Source organism: Clavelina lepadiformis, chromosome 9 (genome assembly GCF_947623445.1).
Source record: "Clavelina lepadiformis chromosome 9, kaClaLepa1.1, whole genome shotgun sequence".
Taxonomy (NCBI): Eukaryota; Metazoa; Chordata; class Ascidiacea; order Aplousobranchia; family Clavelinidae; genus Clavelina; species Clavelina lepadiformis.
The window spans coordinates 12,903,356-12,916,359 of record NC_135248.1 but is presented as its reverse complement, the minus strand read 5'-3'; the positions used below and the strand labels follow the sequence as shown (position 1 = coordinate 12,916,359).

General features: G+C 37.0%; 2 pseudogenes; one reads left to right on the top strand and one right to left on the bottom strand.

Moving 5' to 3' along the window:
- Positions 1–9,062: 9,062 nt before the first annotated feature.
- LOC143470795 (glutathione S-transferase Mu 5 pseudogene) lies at positions 9,063–10,398 on the top strand (annotated as a pseudogene).
- A 684-nt stretch (positions 10,399–11,082) lies between these two features.
- Positions 11,083–11,789, bottom strand: LOC143470887 (glutathione S-transferase Mu 4 pseudogene; annotated as a pseudogene).
- Between the last annotated feature and the right edge of the window lie 1,215 nt (positions 11,790–13,004).

Here is a 13,004-nt window from a genome sequence, read left to right as displayed (position 1 = left end):
AAACTGCACAAACTTTCGATAAAGACAAGCCTGTACTAGCCCCAGCCATTTTACATCCAATGGCTGTTCAAATGAAGAAAATGCATTGTAGGATGCAACGTTGTCGATAAAGAAAAAAACACCACACACAGGTTTTTGTGCAAGTGCTTGAAATTAACAATGCTTTACAGCCCTCTAATGTGCATGGGTTTTCAGTTTAATGTTGTTTATTGCGGTCTTCGTTTTTCCTCTCTTTGGCTTCATCTGGCGGAAAGTTATATCTCGTTTAAACTTACTTTTGCTAATTTGTTGTGGTTGCATTTGCATCCGGACCAGCATTTGAAAAAAAACAACACAGAATAAAGACACGTCATTCGCTGTTCTGTCTCTGCGTGATTGATAGTCGCCTGTGAGACGGCATGGAATGGACACGCTCTTTTACTGAGAGTCAGTTCAACAAAGGTTTAATGTTACGGCGGTTTATGACATAGGCCTATAGTGTCTTTAATAACGTTTAACATGTATGAGGCCTAAGCAGTAACAATGCTCCCACAAAGTAAAATGTATACCAGATAAAGTGTATATATCGCATTTAAAGACTTATTTTTATTCATAGTAGAGTAGTAGACATAAAAACATAAGAAACTTCTGTTCTTCAAAATTGGATATTTTGAATTGTATGAAAAGTTTTGCAAACGCATGACATGCTGTTTTGTTTATATACGTAACCATATCAAGGAGAAACCTGAAACAGTTTTTCCGTTCATATTTCGTTGAATATCCATCAGTTTTCTATTCTACAAATGCATACAAGTACAAGTTACATGTGGACAGTTTCAACGGTTTCGACTATCTGACCCACTGTACGCCTATTTATCGTAGCCGGTTCAGCACACCAGATGCGGAAAATGACAACAGCAACAACCGCCATTGTGCCAGGGAGTAAAATTCAAATAATCGCTTGCCATAAACTCATCAGCAGCACTTGCGAAAGACCAGTTCCCATTGGTGCGGATCGTCTGTAAAGACCGGGAGCGGTCTATGAAAGGAGCTGCCCCGGTTCTAATAAAAGGTGTACCGACACTTAATCACGCGACGCTTAATCACCGACACATAATCACTAGGACATTTAATCACGCGACACATAATCACTAGGACATTTAATCACGCGACACATAATCACTAGGACATTTAATCACGCGACTTGGATACTTATTCACGCGACATTTAATCACGCGACACATAATCACTTGGATGTCGGAAAATCGTGAGGAAAATTCAGTAATTCAAGCTCATGTGCATCTCTCTGTGGGGATGACGATGTGGATTGCTTTTAAGGTTGGCCTAAAGCCAAAGGCTATTACTATTAGTCTTTCTTTTAGAACTCCCCGACAATTGTCTTTGACTCCGTTGCGCCGGCTTTCTCTATAATGTTTCTTTAAAATTAAATCAACACCAGCTTCATACAGTCTAAGACTCTAAGTGTTAGGTGGGCCTTATTCGGTACAGGTACTTAATTGTTATATTGTCCGAAATAAGTTTTATCACATTAGAAACATTTTTATCATCTTTTCACATTTAAACAAAACTATAACTCCTATTCAGTAATGAACAGTCCAGAAGGTAAAACTGATATTATGTGTAGAGACAAGAAGAGGATATTTTTCCAAACCTTAGTTTTGATAGAAACACATTAGCCAATCAGGAAATAACATGTCATTTTGCATTACTACGTATAACCTATGTAATATGTAACTTTATTCTATTGTCACCGAAGCTCGAGTATCAAAGTACCATCAAAACGGTTCTGACGTGAAGAAAAAACTTTTTACCTATTACCTTTCTTAAAACAAAGTTTTGCAAAAGCGAAGTACACCACATATACGCATAGATGGGTATCGCGACAATACTAATGATAATTTAAATTAAACCGTCAAATTCAGAAAACATTGGTTGAAAGTTGACTTCCACCAGCTAGAAACTCTTTGTTATTTAGCCAGAAATATCACCAACACGATGACAGTCATCGTGTTGACACAGTTGACCGTTATCTGTCAAGCGAGATTTTAGTTTATCTTCGTGCAGTTGCTTACATTTCCCATGCATGACATTATTACCTTGTGTGTACGGTAGCCGATACTGTAAATGTGTGATTAAATGTCGCGTGATTAAATGTCCTAGTGATTAGGTGTCGCGTGATTAAATGTCCTAGTGATTATGTGTCGCGTGATTAAGAGTCGCGTGATTAAACGTCCTAGTGATTATGTGTCGGTGATTAAGCGTCGCGTGATTACGTGTCGCGTGAATAAGTGTCACCAAACCTAATAAAAGCTAAATAGCTTAAACGAACTATCGCGGCTTCCTCATTGTAAAGAACTTTTGGAGTTCCTGCTCAGTAGCCTAAACGGAAAAGTCGTAAAGTTGAACGTTAGCCTGACTTTAACTGGACGGACTGGGCCGGACGTTTTTCGGAGACCCGGCCGGACGTCTCTGTCTTTCATAAAGCTGTCTTCGCTTCTGCTTTGGGTCTTAGATGAACCTCATAAGCAATTTGCTGAACAAGCTAAGGAAACAAAAAAACGCAACCAACTGCAAAGTTTGGGCCGAAATTAAAACCCATCATATTTTTTAAAACTGCTCTTCAGTTCCAACAAGGCAGCACAGACCATAATCAGCAACGATTGTAACAACGTTAAATCCACACTTAGCTGACGTCAACGTAAAATGCTGGCCTGGTATTACAGCACTTCTGAGTTACAAGAAGACAGAACAGACAACAACGCGCCTTAAAATGTGCTTAGCCGTTGTCTAAAACAGCGTGGTCCAACTTCTTTTCATCGCGGGCCAAAATCTGAAAATTTTTTATCTTGCGGGCCAATGTTTTTAAATTACAACTGAAGAACAATGTGACATTGATATTAGAACTGAAAAAAGTTCGCTTTTTTATTAAAACTGAAATTAGAATAGTTCAAAATTTAGCTGATAAAATTTAAATGCTGATTAATGTGACATCTGCGGTCGAGGTTCTTACTCGACAATAGCGACTATCAAAGCTGACTATCAGTTCGCGGGCCAAAAGATCGGTGCTCGCGGGCCAACTTTGGCCCGCGGGCCTGCAGTTGGACCACGCTGGTTTAAAACATCAATCGCCAACCATTGATAAGGATTTCATCCAAAAGGTCCAACACAAAGAAGTTATTTTACAATCGATGGCCGCAATGATGGAATTGATTTTCGAAGGACTAAAGCAATTAAAAAATGTCCAATCTGACAACTTTGTTTGGTATTTGTTGTCTATTATATCAATTGCCGTCAAACGACAATATGGGGAACTACCTTCGTTTATGTGTAAACAAATACTGTACTCACAATTTACAGTTAAAGGCTGCACCACTGCATAAAACGAAACTACCTAACCCAAAGCTACGGTATATATCATCCAACAATACCTGCGCACACCAGCACAAAAGTGATGACCAAAGCAACTTTGAAAATCATCACGAATCAGATATTCTCTTCTTGGTGAAAGATACTTTTTATAGTGTGGGGATCATGTAGAAATTGCAATTAGTCATATAAATTGGCATTGCATGAGTTTTTGTATTTTTTCTCCAGTTTAGATAATGTAATGTTTGCAAAAGCTTCGTATTCGTGTTAAGCAGTTATTCAAACAAGGAACTCTAACCGACATGTTTGACGCAGATTGAAGTGTTTCAAATAGCATTGTTTTCACGGCGTAAAGTTTGAGTGTACTTGATGAAGCATTTAATGACGTAGAATGTATGCGATACGTGGTTTTATGGTAGCAGTGTAATAATAGAACATGGCGTTAGCTGATTGGCTGACGTGTATGATATAAAACGTTAAGCTTGGTTCAAATCGGGATGTCTGGAAGCTCTGGCCGGCGAGTCTCTGCAAGGGCTTATCCCTTCAGGACTTGCTAGTACTTCTCTCGGCTCTTGGAAATTCTCTCTTCTCTGAGTTATTTCCCTTGTTCTGCTAAATTGAAGTTATTACTGAATTATTATGAAAGTGGGATCATGGTGTAAATATTGCTAATTCGATACAACTTATTCGGACAATATAACAACTAAACTTTATGAAGTGGGTGTTGATTTAAGAAGCAATATAGAGATAGTAAACGCAACGGAGTCAAAGACAATCATTAGCGGAGTCAAACAGTCAGACTTGGCTTAGGCCAGTCTAAAACCAATCCACCACCCCCATTTCCCATAAATGGTAACCCCGTCTTTCTTCTGCAAACGAAGAAGAACACATGCACTTCTGAAAGATTCGATTATAAAAGGTGAAAATTGGAGTCAGATTAGGATCGAGAGACAAAACTGCATTCAACCGTCTGTTAGCGAGAAAATTGCGGCAGACATTTCAAAAATTCTCGAAGTAACCAGTTGAAAGAAATCTCGCTAACGAACAATGACTATCATGCTACTGGCCTTATGGATTACGATGATGACGACGCTAGCCAACACTAGCCAAATTCAGCAACCAACACCGACCAGCGTCAAGCATCGCTCAAAAGAAAAATGGAAGAAAAATCATCAAGAAGAACGAAGTTATCAATCTGTTGTGGACACTTCTACATTTGATTCTGCACCCGATTAATTCTTAGCCGGTAAAGTACATTACTCATTTCTGAATAAATCGTAGCATGTTATTGGTGTTATTAGATATTAGCTAGCGCACATATATCATGATTATTAATAACAAAAATATTAAATACGTTTCTTTAGCTGATTTTACCTCATAAATTTATGTCCCCAAGGACAACGCGCATATAAATTCATACTGTAGTTACTTCTTATATTTGTTCTGCGTAAACCGCGTATCATAATCGAGAAATTCAATTTGAATTAAAAGTTAATGTATTCCTTATCCCCCTGTCGACTTCTATCTATACTTATTTTTCAATCATGTTTTGTGGTAGATGATTTTTCTTTTCTTTTATTTGCACGGACACAGGCTAACTAAGCCACATACTTATCAACGGTCACTTTCACCCCATTGTCTACCTACAAAGCATTCTTTTAATCTTTTCTTACGCTAAGCACTTTTAGCTACGTTTTATATTAACCCACCTTTATTGCTTTCATAAATGACTTACATTAAGTACAAGCGTTAACCAACGCCGTACGATTATTTTGCCTTGTTTGTCATCATATACCAGGTTGCAAACTGCTATCCTGTATAAGTCAGAATCTGTTGATTTGTGACTATCCCGATATAACTTCGATTCACAAATGGTACCGCATAACTTGCATACGACAAATGCAAGGAGAAAACGAGTTGGGGCGAATCGCGATATTAAGCTTATTACTCAGACTGATCGAACTTTTATTTCTTCTCTTGCATTACGAAAACCCTCTTAACCCTTACCCGCCCTTATACTTACATTATCTTGCTATAGAAATTCGGCAAACCAAACGCGTTGTCCGATATCATTGTGTCAAAATATTGAAATGCATTTAGTTATAATGGCAATCATTTCATTCAAACTGTTTGTGTTAGGTTTTGTGTGCAACTACATTTATGGTACTTTTATGTTACTTCGGTTGTGGTAAAAGCTATATATAAAAAAAAATATCAAAATATTAAAAACCCTTCTATATAACATAGTATTAGTGAAGAATGTTTACTGCTATTTTTTCTATTGCATGTATCAATTCGTGTGACCTGTGATGACTGCACAAATCTGACTGGAGAAAACAAACAAATGCTCCATTCTCAAGGATTGCAAGATGCCAAAACCAACATTCCTACCTCGAAGCTTTTATGAGTGGGGGGAATTATTGTGGGGATCATGTAGAAATTGCAATTAGTCATATAAATTGGCATTGCATGAGTTTTTGTATTTTTTCTCCAGTTTAGATAATGTAATGTTTGCAAAAGCTTCGTATTCGTGTTAAGCAGTTATTCAAACAAGGAACTCTAACCGACATGTTTGACGCAGATTGAAGTGTTTCAAATAGCATTGTTTTCACGGCGTAAAGTTTGAGTGTACTTGATGAAGCATTTAATGACGTAGAATGTATGCGATACGTGGTTTTATGGTAGCAGTGTAATAATAGAACATGGCGTTAGCTGATTGGCTGACGTGTATGATATAAAACGTTAAGCTTGGTTCAAATCGGGATGTCTGGAAGCTCTGGCCGGCGAGTCTCTGCAAGGGCTTATCCCTTCAGGACTTGCTAGTACTTCTCTCGGCTCTTGGAAATTCTCTCTTCTCTGAGTTATTTCCCTTGTTCTGCTAAATTGAAGTTATTACTGAATTATTATGAAAGTGGGATCATGGTGTAAATATTGCTAATTCGATACAACTTATTCGGACAATATAACAACTAAAGTTTATGAAGTGGGTGTTGATTTAAGAAGCAATATAGAGACAGTAAACGCAACGGAGTCAAAGACAATCATTAGCGGAGTCAAACAGTCAGACTTGGCTTAGGCCAGTCTAAAACCAATCCACCACCCCCATTTCCCATAATAGCTTGCTTATATAAAACAACTGAGAAATTGCGTGCACAGCAAAGCTTACCACTTTTGATATGACCAATTGTTACAAATTTTACACCAAACTAACGGGCTTTCATAGAAAATTGTTACGTCATAATTACCATGGTTAGATAACAATCACAATGCTAGCTCTAGGTATTGCAGTACCAGCAAAGGTTTCTGCTATTCTGAACCTGATTTAGTTTCTCTAAGTTGAAGAACAGAAATATATCATCCTTGAAATATGTTCAAAAAGACCGTTTATTAACTGAATACGTTGTTGGTCTCATTTCATCTGGTGATGGTAAAATTTCTTCAACCAAAATAATTTCGGACTCCTCTGTACTGCCACCACCACTGTAGGCTACATCACTGCACTACTAACTACAACCACTGCACTACTATATTGCCACTGCTAATATCATTGCGCAAGAAAAAGTTGTCGCACGCCTGGGTAACAGTTTTTGGCAGCAAAATTGTGTACCGCTGTGAAATGACTTGGGTTTGAATGATTTGTTCAGCAAACTAACATCAACTATCGAAATTTTTTCATAAATTTGGTTTTTGGTAAATGTACTTAGCACAGAAAAGCCTGGAGTTGTAAAGGACGCTCTTTCCTTGGCGTAAATCGTTTTCAAGAAATAGTTCAGGGTTCTTACCGGAAGGCAAATGAGTTCCAGTATCCAGCCAATTGATCTTTAGAAACTCATCTAGTTCACCACTTCCAAGATAGCTTTCTTTGGTTTTAAAAGTAACTTGCATAAAACTTTTGGTTTTGCTAGAAACTTTGCCATAAGTTTAATTTTGAGGTTTTCTTAAGTTAACACACAGTTAACCCTTTTGCCGATTTCTTGCGTTATAGACAAAGACAAACAATAATATCGATTTTACTCTCATTTAATTTTAAAATTTAGGTAGTTTCCCTCATGTAATACCAAACGTTTTCAAATTTACATAAAAAAATCCATGTGTGCGTGGAATACGGGTTTCAACTGCGTTTTTGATAACTTTTATATCTCAGGCGGAAACAGGTTTGTAATGGCCATGGTAACAATTGTTTCTGGTAGCCATGGTAACAATAATGAGCGTTGGTGTCGAGCCCAGTAATGTGCAGCATAATTGCGCACCGATGTTGGTCTCTGGATAGATGTGATGTCATTGCTGCTCGCTGCATGATGGAATCTTCTTTATTAGGTGATACATCGACAGTGATGTACAAAACAAAATGTCATTGCTATCCAATACATGATGCTTTTAGAACAAAAATATGACAGGTTTCAACATACACAGATCAAATGGCTACGTCAGAAATGACAACAATAAGTAATTAGTCGTCATTCAATAAGTTACAATAGCGCTGCTTGTGTATTTGGAAATAATTTGCAGAAGAAACAAACTAGTTATACTGTATTTCCATTCCTGTTCGTTGCTTGTTTTAAACATATTATTGCCGCTGTCTTACTTTTATCGCAGTCGCTGTGTAAGAGTAATGAAAGTCGTTATGAAAACGATTTTGAAATCTCGCTTCACAATCATTAAAACAAATCAATCAAATTATTGCAAATTTTTAGATTCAAACAATTTCGTTTTATATTCAGTTAAGAATTCGATCATTGATGTAGACATAACCAAACCCATTCAATAATTCTTTAAATATTGTAATCATAAATTTCAGTGTTTCCAAATCATGTTAGAATTTTCCAAAATTGTAAAATAGTGTTTCCATTGAAAAAGATGTACGCTACACCATTGTGCTTGTCGTTTGCTGATGGTTTAAAGCAGAAAACTGAAATATGATTTAATTTCTTTATGTGTTTAAGCCTGTAACAGCAACTGTCATTGTCATACAACAACGCAATTGAACTAGGAGTGAACGACCACTTCAAAGCTGACTAGTTCTTGAAACTTCAAGCTAAAGTGTTTGCGATAAAATGTTGGCAAGTCTGTAGCTTTCCCCGAATATGGCAGCAGTTGGATTTAGATGTCACCGTCAACCAGCACTGCCAGTGGTTGATCAAATTTCAGAAAAAAATTGTGATTTTTATGTTGTTCTTGATAGTCTTGAATAAACAGTTAGCTACGAAGGCCTTGGGAAAAGACATAATTTAGCGGCTGACGACAACAAAACAAATGTGATGGCTTTTTTATTTACCTTGCGACGAGTAAAAGTTTTTTTGCGTTTCACAACAACGAACTAAATCAATCCGTTGCCAACCACGCAGCATAACGCTATGCTAGCAAGTTGTGTATTTGAATTTTCCTTTGAAAAGCCATTGTAGGCCAAACCCTGTAAAATGAGGATATTGTAAAATTACCTGTTTGTAAGATACCAGCAAACAGCAGCAAGCAAATGTACGAATAAATTTAGAATAGTGTAGAAACGAAAACGAAGAATAAGAATTTTGTACAAGGGGTTGACAACAAATGCGAATTGTATTCACTATAGGTGGAGTATTACAGCAAAAAGATTCACGAATTTACAGAATAGGGAGTAAAAGTTGGTTAGTCATCCATTTCTAATCATAAACGAATTCGTTTATTTTTTATAGGTTTGGATAAAACGACGTAGAAAATACTAGCAGGGTATTTCAGTACCGTTGACATTTGACTTTAAGATTTTATTTTATAGCAGCTCAGCTTTTGTTCATATTTTGTACATTGCTAATCCCGTCTTTTCATTAAGTCATATAAGCTTAAATATTGTCAGAATAAAGGTTTAGGTTTTTGACAACATGACAAAACTGATTCTTGGTTACTGGGATATCAGAGGCCTGGCACAACCAATACGTTACATGCTAGAGTACCTTGGTATTGAATATGAAGATAAAAGATATGTTGAAAAGAATTCTTGGTTTGACGTAAAACTTAACATGAATCTGGATTTTCCAAACATACCTTACATCATCGACGGTGACGTCAGAATGACGCAGACCTGGGCGATTATGAAGTATCTTGCTCGGAAACATGCAACACTTTACCCGAAGACTAAAGAGGACATTCGAAGTTGTGACGTGTACGAAGAAGTGGCACGTGACCTTGCCATGCCCTTCTTCATGCTTTGTTACACTCACGACGATTTTGACGAGGCAAAGAAGAAATACTTCGGCGAAACTCTTCCAAAGTTGCTGGACTTGCTTGAAAAATTCCTTGGCAGTTCTAATTGGATGATCGGAGATAAAATGACCTACGTCGATTTCTACTTTAGCGAAGTGCTTGGCGTCATCCAATTAATGACGTCAGATTGCTTGGACAAGCACCAAGGCATCAAGAAGTACGTGGAGAGATTCTACGCCCTGGACAAGATTGCAGCTTACAGACAGTCGGATCGATTCAAGAAATGGCCTTTTATGTCACCACAGGCGAAATGGGGAGGGAAATGCGAAGACTAAATCTTCCAGAGTCGATTGTGTTACATTCTGGAAAGCTCATAGTTATTCTTGTAATTGTTGGTGCTTGTGGTTTGTGTGCTGATATTATGATCATACATAGGTTATATTTCAATGACAAATCAATAAGAGCAACAAAATCCTGCAAAATTGTCTAACACAGAAACGATTTTCCACTTACGAAAAGTGTTGACAGCTGTAGGATAGGATTAGTCCATGACGATAAAATCAAAGTGATAAAATATATGACGGGGAACTACCTAATGTGGAACCAAATCAATGGCTTGATTTCAAGGGTTGAAAAATTTTACAAAACTTGTCATATCCCATGGGTGGTGACATGAAAATGACGAAACGATGGGCAATTGTGAAGTATCCTGTTAGATAATTTGGTCACATTTTTGAAGAATAAAGTAGAAGTGTAGGAAGGGCAAAATGTCTGTTACTGATTCCCTGATTGATTTCATGCACAACTTGTTATTCATATATTTACATTTTATTTATATATTTACATACTTATTTAGCCTTGGATTCAAAAATAAAAAAGGGAATGTTTTCAACAAAACAGTTCTCTGAGTTCAATTGATACATCACAAGTTATAGTTTGTAAGATTTTCCAAGTAAATTATAGCAGAGAGATTATAGTGTATGATGAAAATTTAATTTTCCATTTCAAAACATACAAGATAACTTCACAAATCTTTATAATTGGTGCGGATTATGAAGACGTTAACGAAAAAATCTTTGTTAAGACCATGAAGATTACACAGATATACCTCGTGAACTTAGTTAAACGTAACTGAGAAGATAAAAAAACGAAGCTACTGACCTAAACAAAACGTAAAACACTATTGCAAAAAGCTCCATGTAACCGGCTTGAAGTTGCAGCAGTTGGATGTTTATAACGGTTAAAACTTTTAATCTACCGTTTGAGTTGATATGTTTCTTTCTATACCATAAATCAGCTTTAATTTGCGTCTTAATAGAAGTTAAAATATGGGATCCCGGTTTCTGTTGAATTTCTTAAAATGTGTACTCTGATCGATACATTTGCAGCGTGATTCCGATTCTGATTCTGACAACGTGATTCCACGCTCTGACTTACAGTACAGTAATAAGTCACAGCGGTTGCGCAAATACCGGATTAGTTCTTTTGTCCTACTTGTTTGTGTCATAGCAAATTTGTCATTGGTACATATTGTAGCGAGTTGTTAATTTTCCTTCTTGTATCCCCAGTTGGTGTATATGTTAAAAATAGAATATTCCTTAAACCTTTCAGAGCGACGATATACTGCTATCTTGTCGAGTGCAAAGAACCTTTCCTTGTATTTCTTCACATTCGGATATTTATCCAGGCAATCTGACTTCATCTCAGTCAACACGTCGAGGCGTTCACAGATCTCGAAATCAACGTAGGTGAGAGTGGCACCGGCCATCCAATCTTTGTCTGAGAGAAAGTTTTCGAACGTGCAGAGATATACGGGCAAATCGTTTGCCAGAAGATTCGTCATTGCTACTTCTCTGCCATCAGAGCTGAAAAGCATGCGCTTGATGGCAAACCACATATCGATATAAGCCTCTTTTACCATATCGCATCTCTGTGTTTCTTCTTCACTCTTTGGAACGAGTTTTCCAAACTTTCTAGCAACGTAGTTCATAATCGCCCACGATTTCGTCATCTTGACGTCACCGTCAATGAGGTATGGCAAATTTGGAAATTCTAATCCAAGCTCAAATTTGACGTCAAACCATTGGCTTTTGTCCACGTTAGGTGGTTCCCCTAGAACTACATAGCTTTTATTGTCGTAATCTGCTCCACAATACTCCAACATCAAACGAATGGGTTCAGCAAGAGCCCTGATATTCCAATAACCAACAGTTATCTTTGACATCTCCTGTCAACTTATTTACTGAATAACCTGAAAAACAAATTGTAATTTTATGAATGAAAACCGGTCGTTCTTGATTTAAATCAGAGGTAAGGAAAGTGCAGGCAACATGCGGGCTTTTTGAGAGGTCTGTGCGATCGTTTAACCATTTGCTTGATTAAATAAAAAAACATTTTAACCTTTGAATTGTTTTGTTTAAGAATTGTTTAACTAACTCTCAAATAACGGAAAAATGGCTTTCAACACTTCAATATCCATCCGACAAATTATCCATTCCCCTCAACATCATTCCCGTCCTTGGTCCTCCATCCTCCTTATTTTTTCGTCCATCTCTCAACCATTCCTGGTCTAGATACGAGCCACGGTTCTCATGCTAATTCTGTATCTTTACTCTGAACGGAACTTTGAAGTACTTTTCTTGCAAATAAAATATCGAATTTATTTCTAATCGCGTTTCAAAATTTAGTGCGTAGATACGTAATTGATTACGTAATCACCAATACACGTTGCGCTTATGTTGATGCTCATTTTCTGCAATCTTTTATTGTAACAGTGTTACTTGTTGTAGTACAACTGCATAGTTAAAGATTGAATTATAACTGTACTCAAATACTTTTTAACGTAAGACATGCGTAAGTTATAACCTACTTGTACTCTCTTGCCAAATTGGTATTCCAGAATAACCAGAACTTATCCTTGACATTTTAAACTGATTTGTGTGAATGTTCTCATTAAACTACCTGTCAAAGTATGTTTTGATTTGAAAACTGAAACTATTGTCTATCTTCCAACAGTCTTTGTTGTGAAAGCAACAACAACGACTTCAACGATTTAAGCCTTGCATTGGCTGAAACATAAACTAACAACAGCTGGCATTTTTGCACAGTTTCTGTGATTTAGCAGCAGATATATGTGCAGATATGTGTTTGCTGGGTCGGGTTTCTGCAAAATTGTGTTCCTGCGCAATCGTTTAAGAAATTATCTCGATAGCCTACTATTCTCGATACCATAGATTAAAAAATTAAGTGATTGTTGATTTAAAAAAGAAATCAATTTGACGATTTAGCAATTACATTTAGCTCATTAACCTTTGTGTTGTATAAAAGTAGATGAAGTATATATCCTTCTAACGCCTGGTTTGGAAAAACCAGGTTTGGTTTGTTCCTGGTTCAATTCCTAATGTCGCTGCCGTCGGAATACAGTACTCTATAGCCAGGTACGAACAAAGCTTGGTCATGAA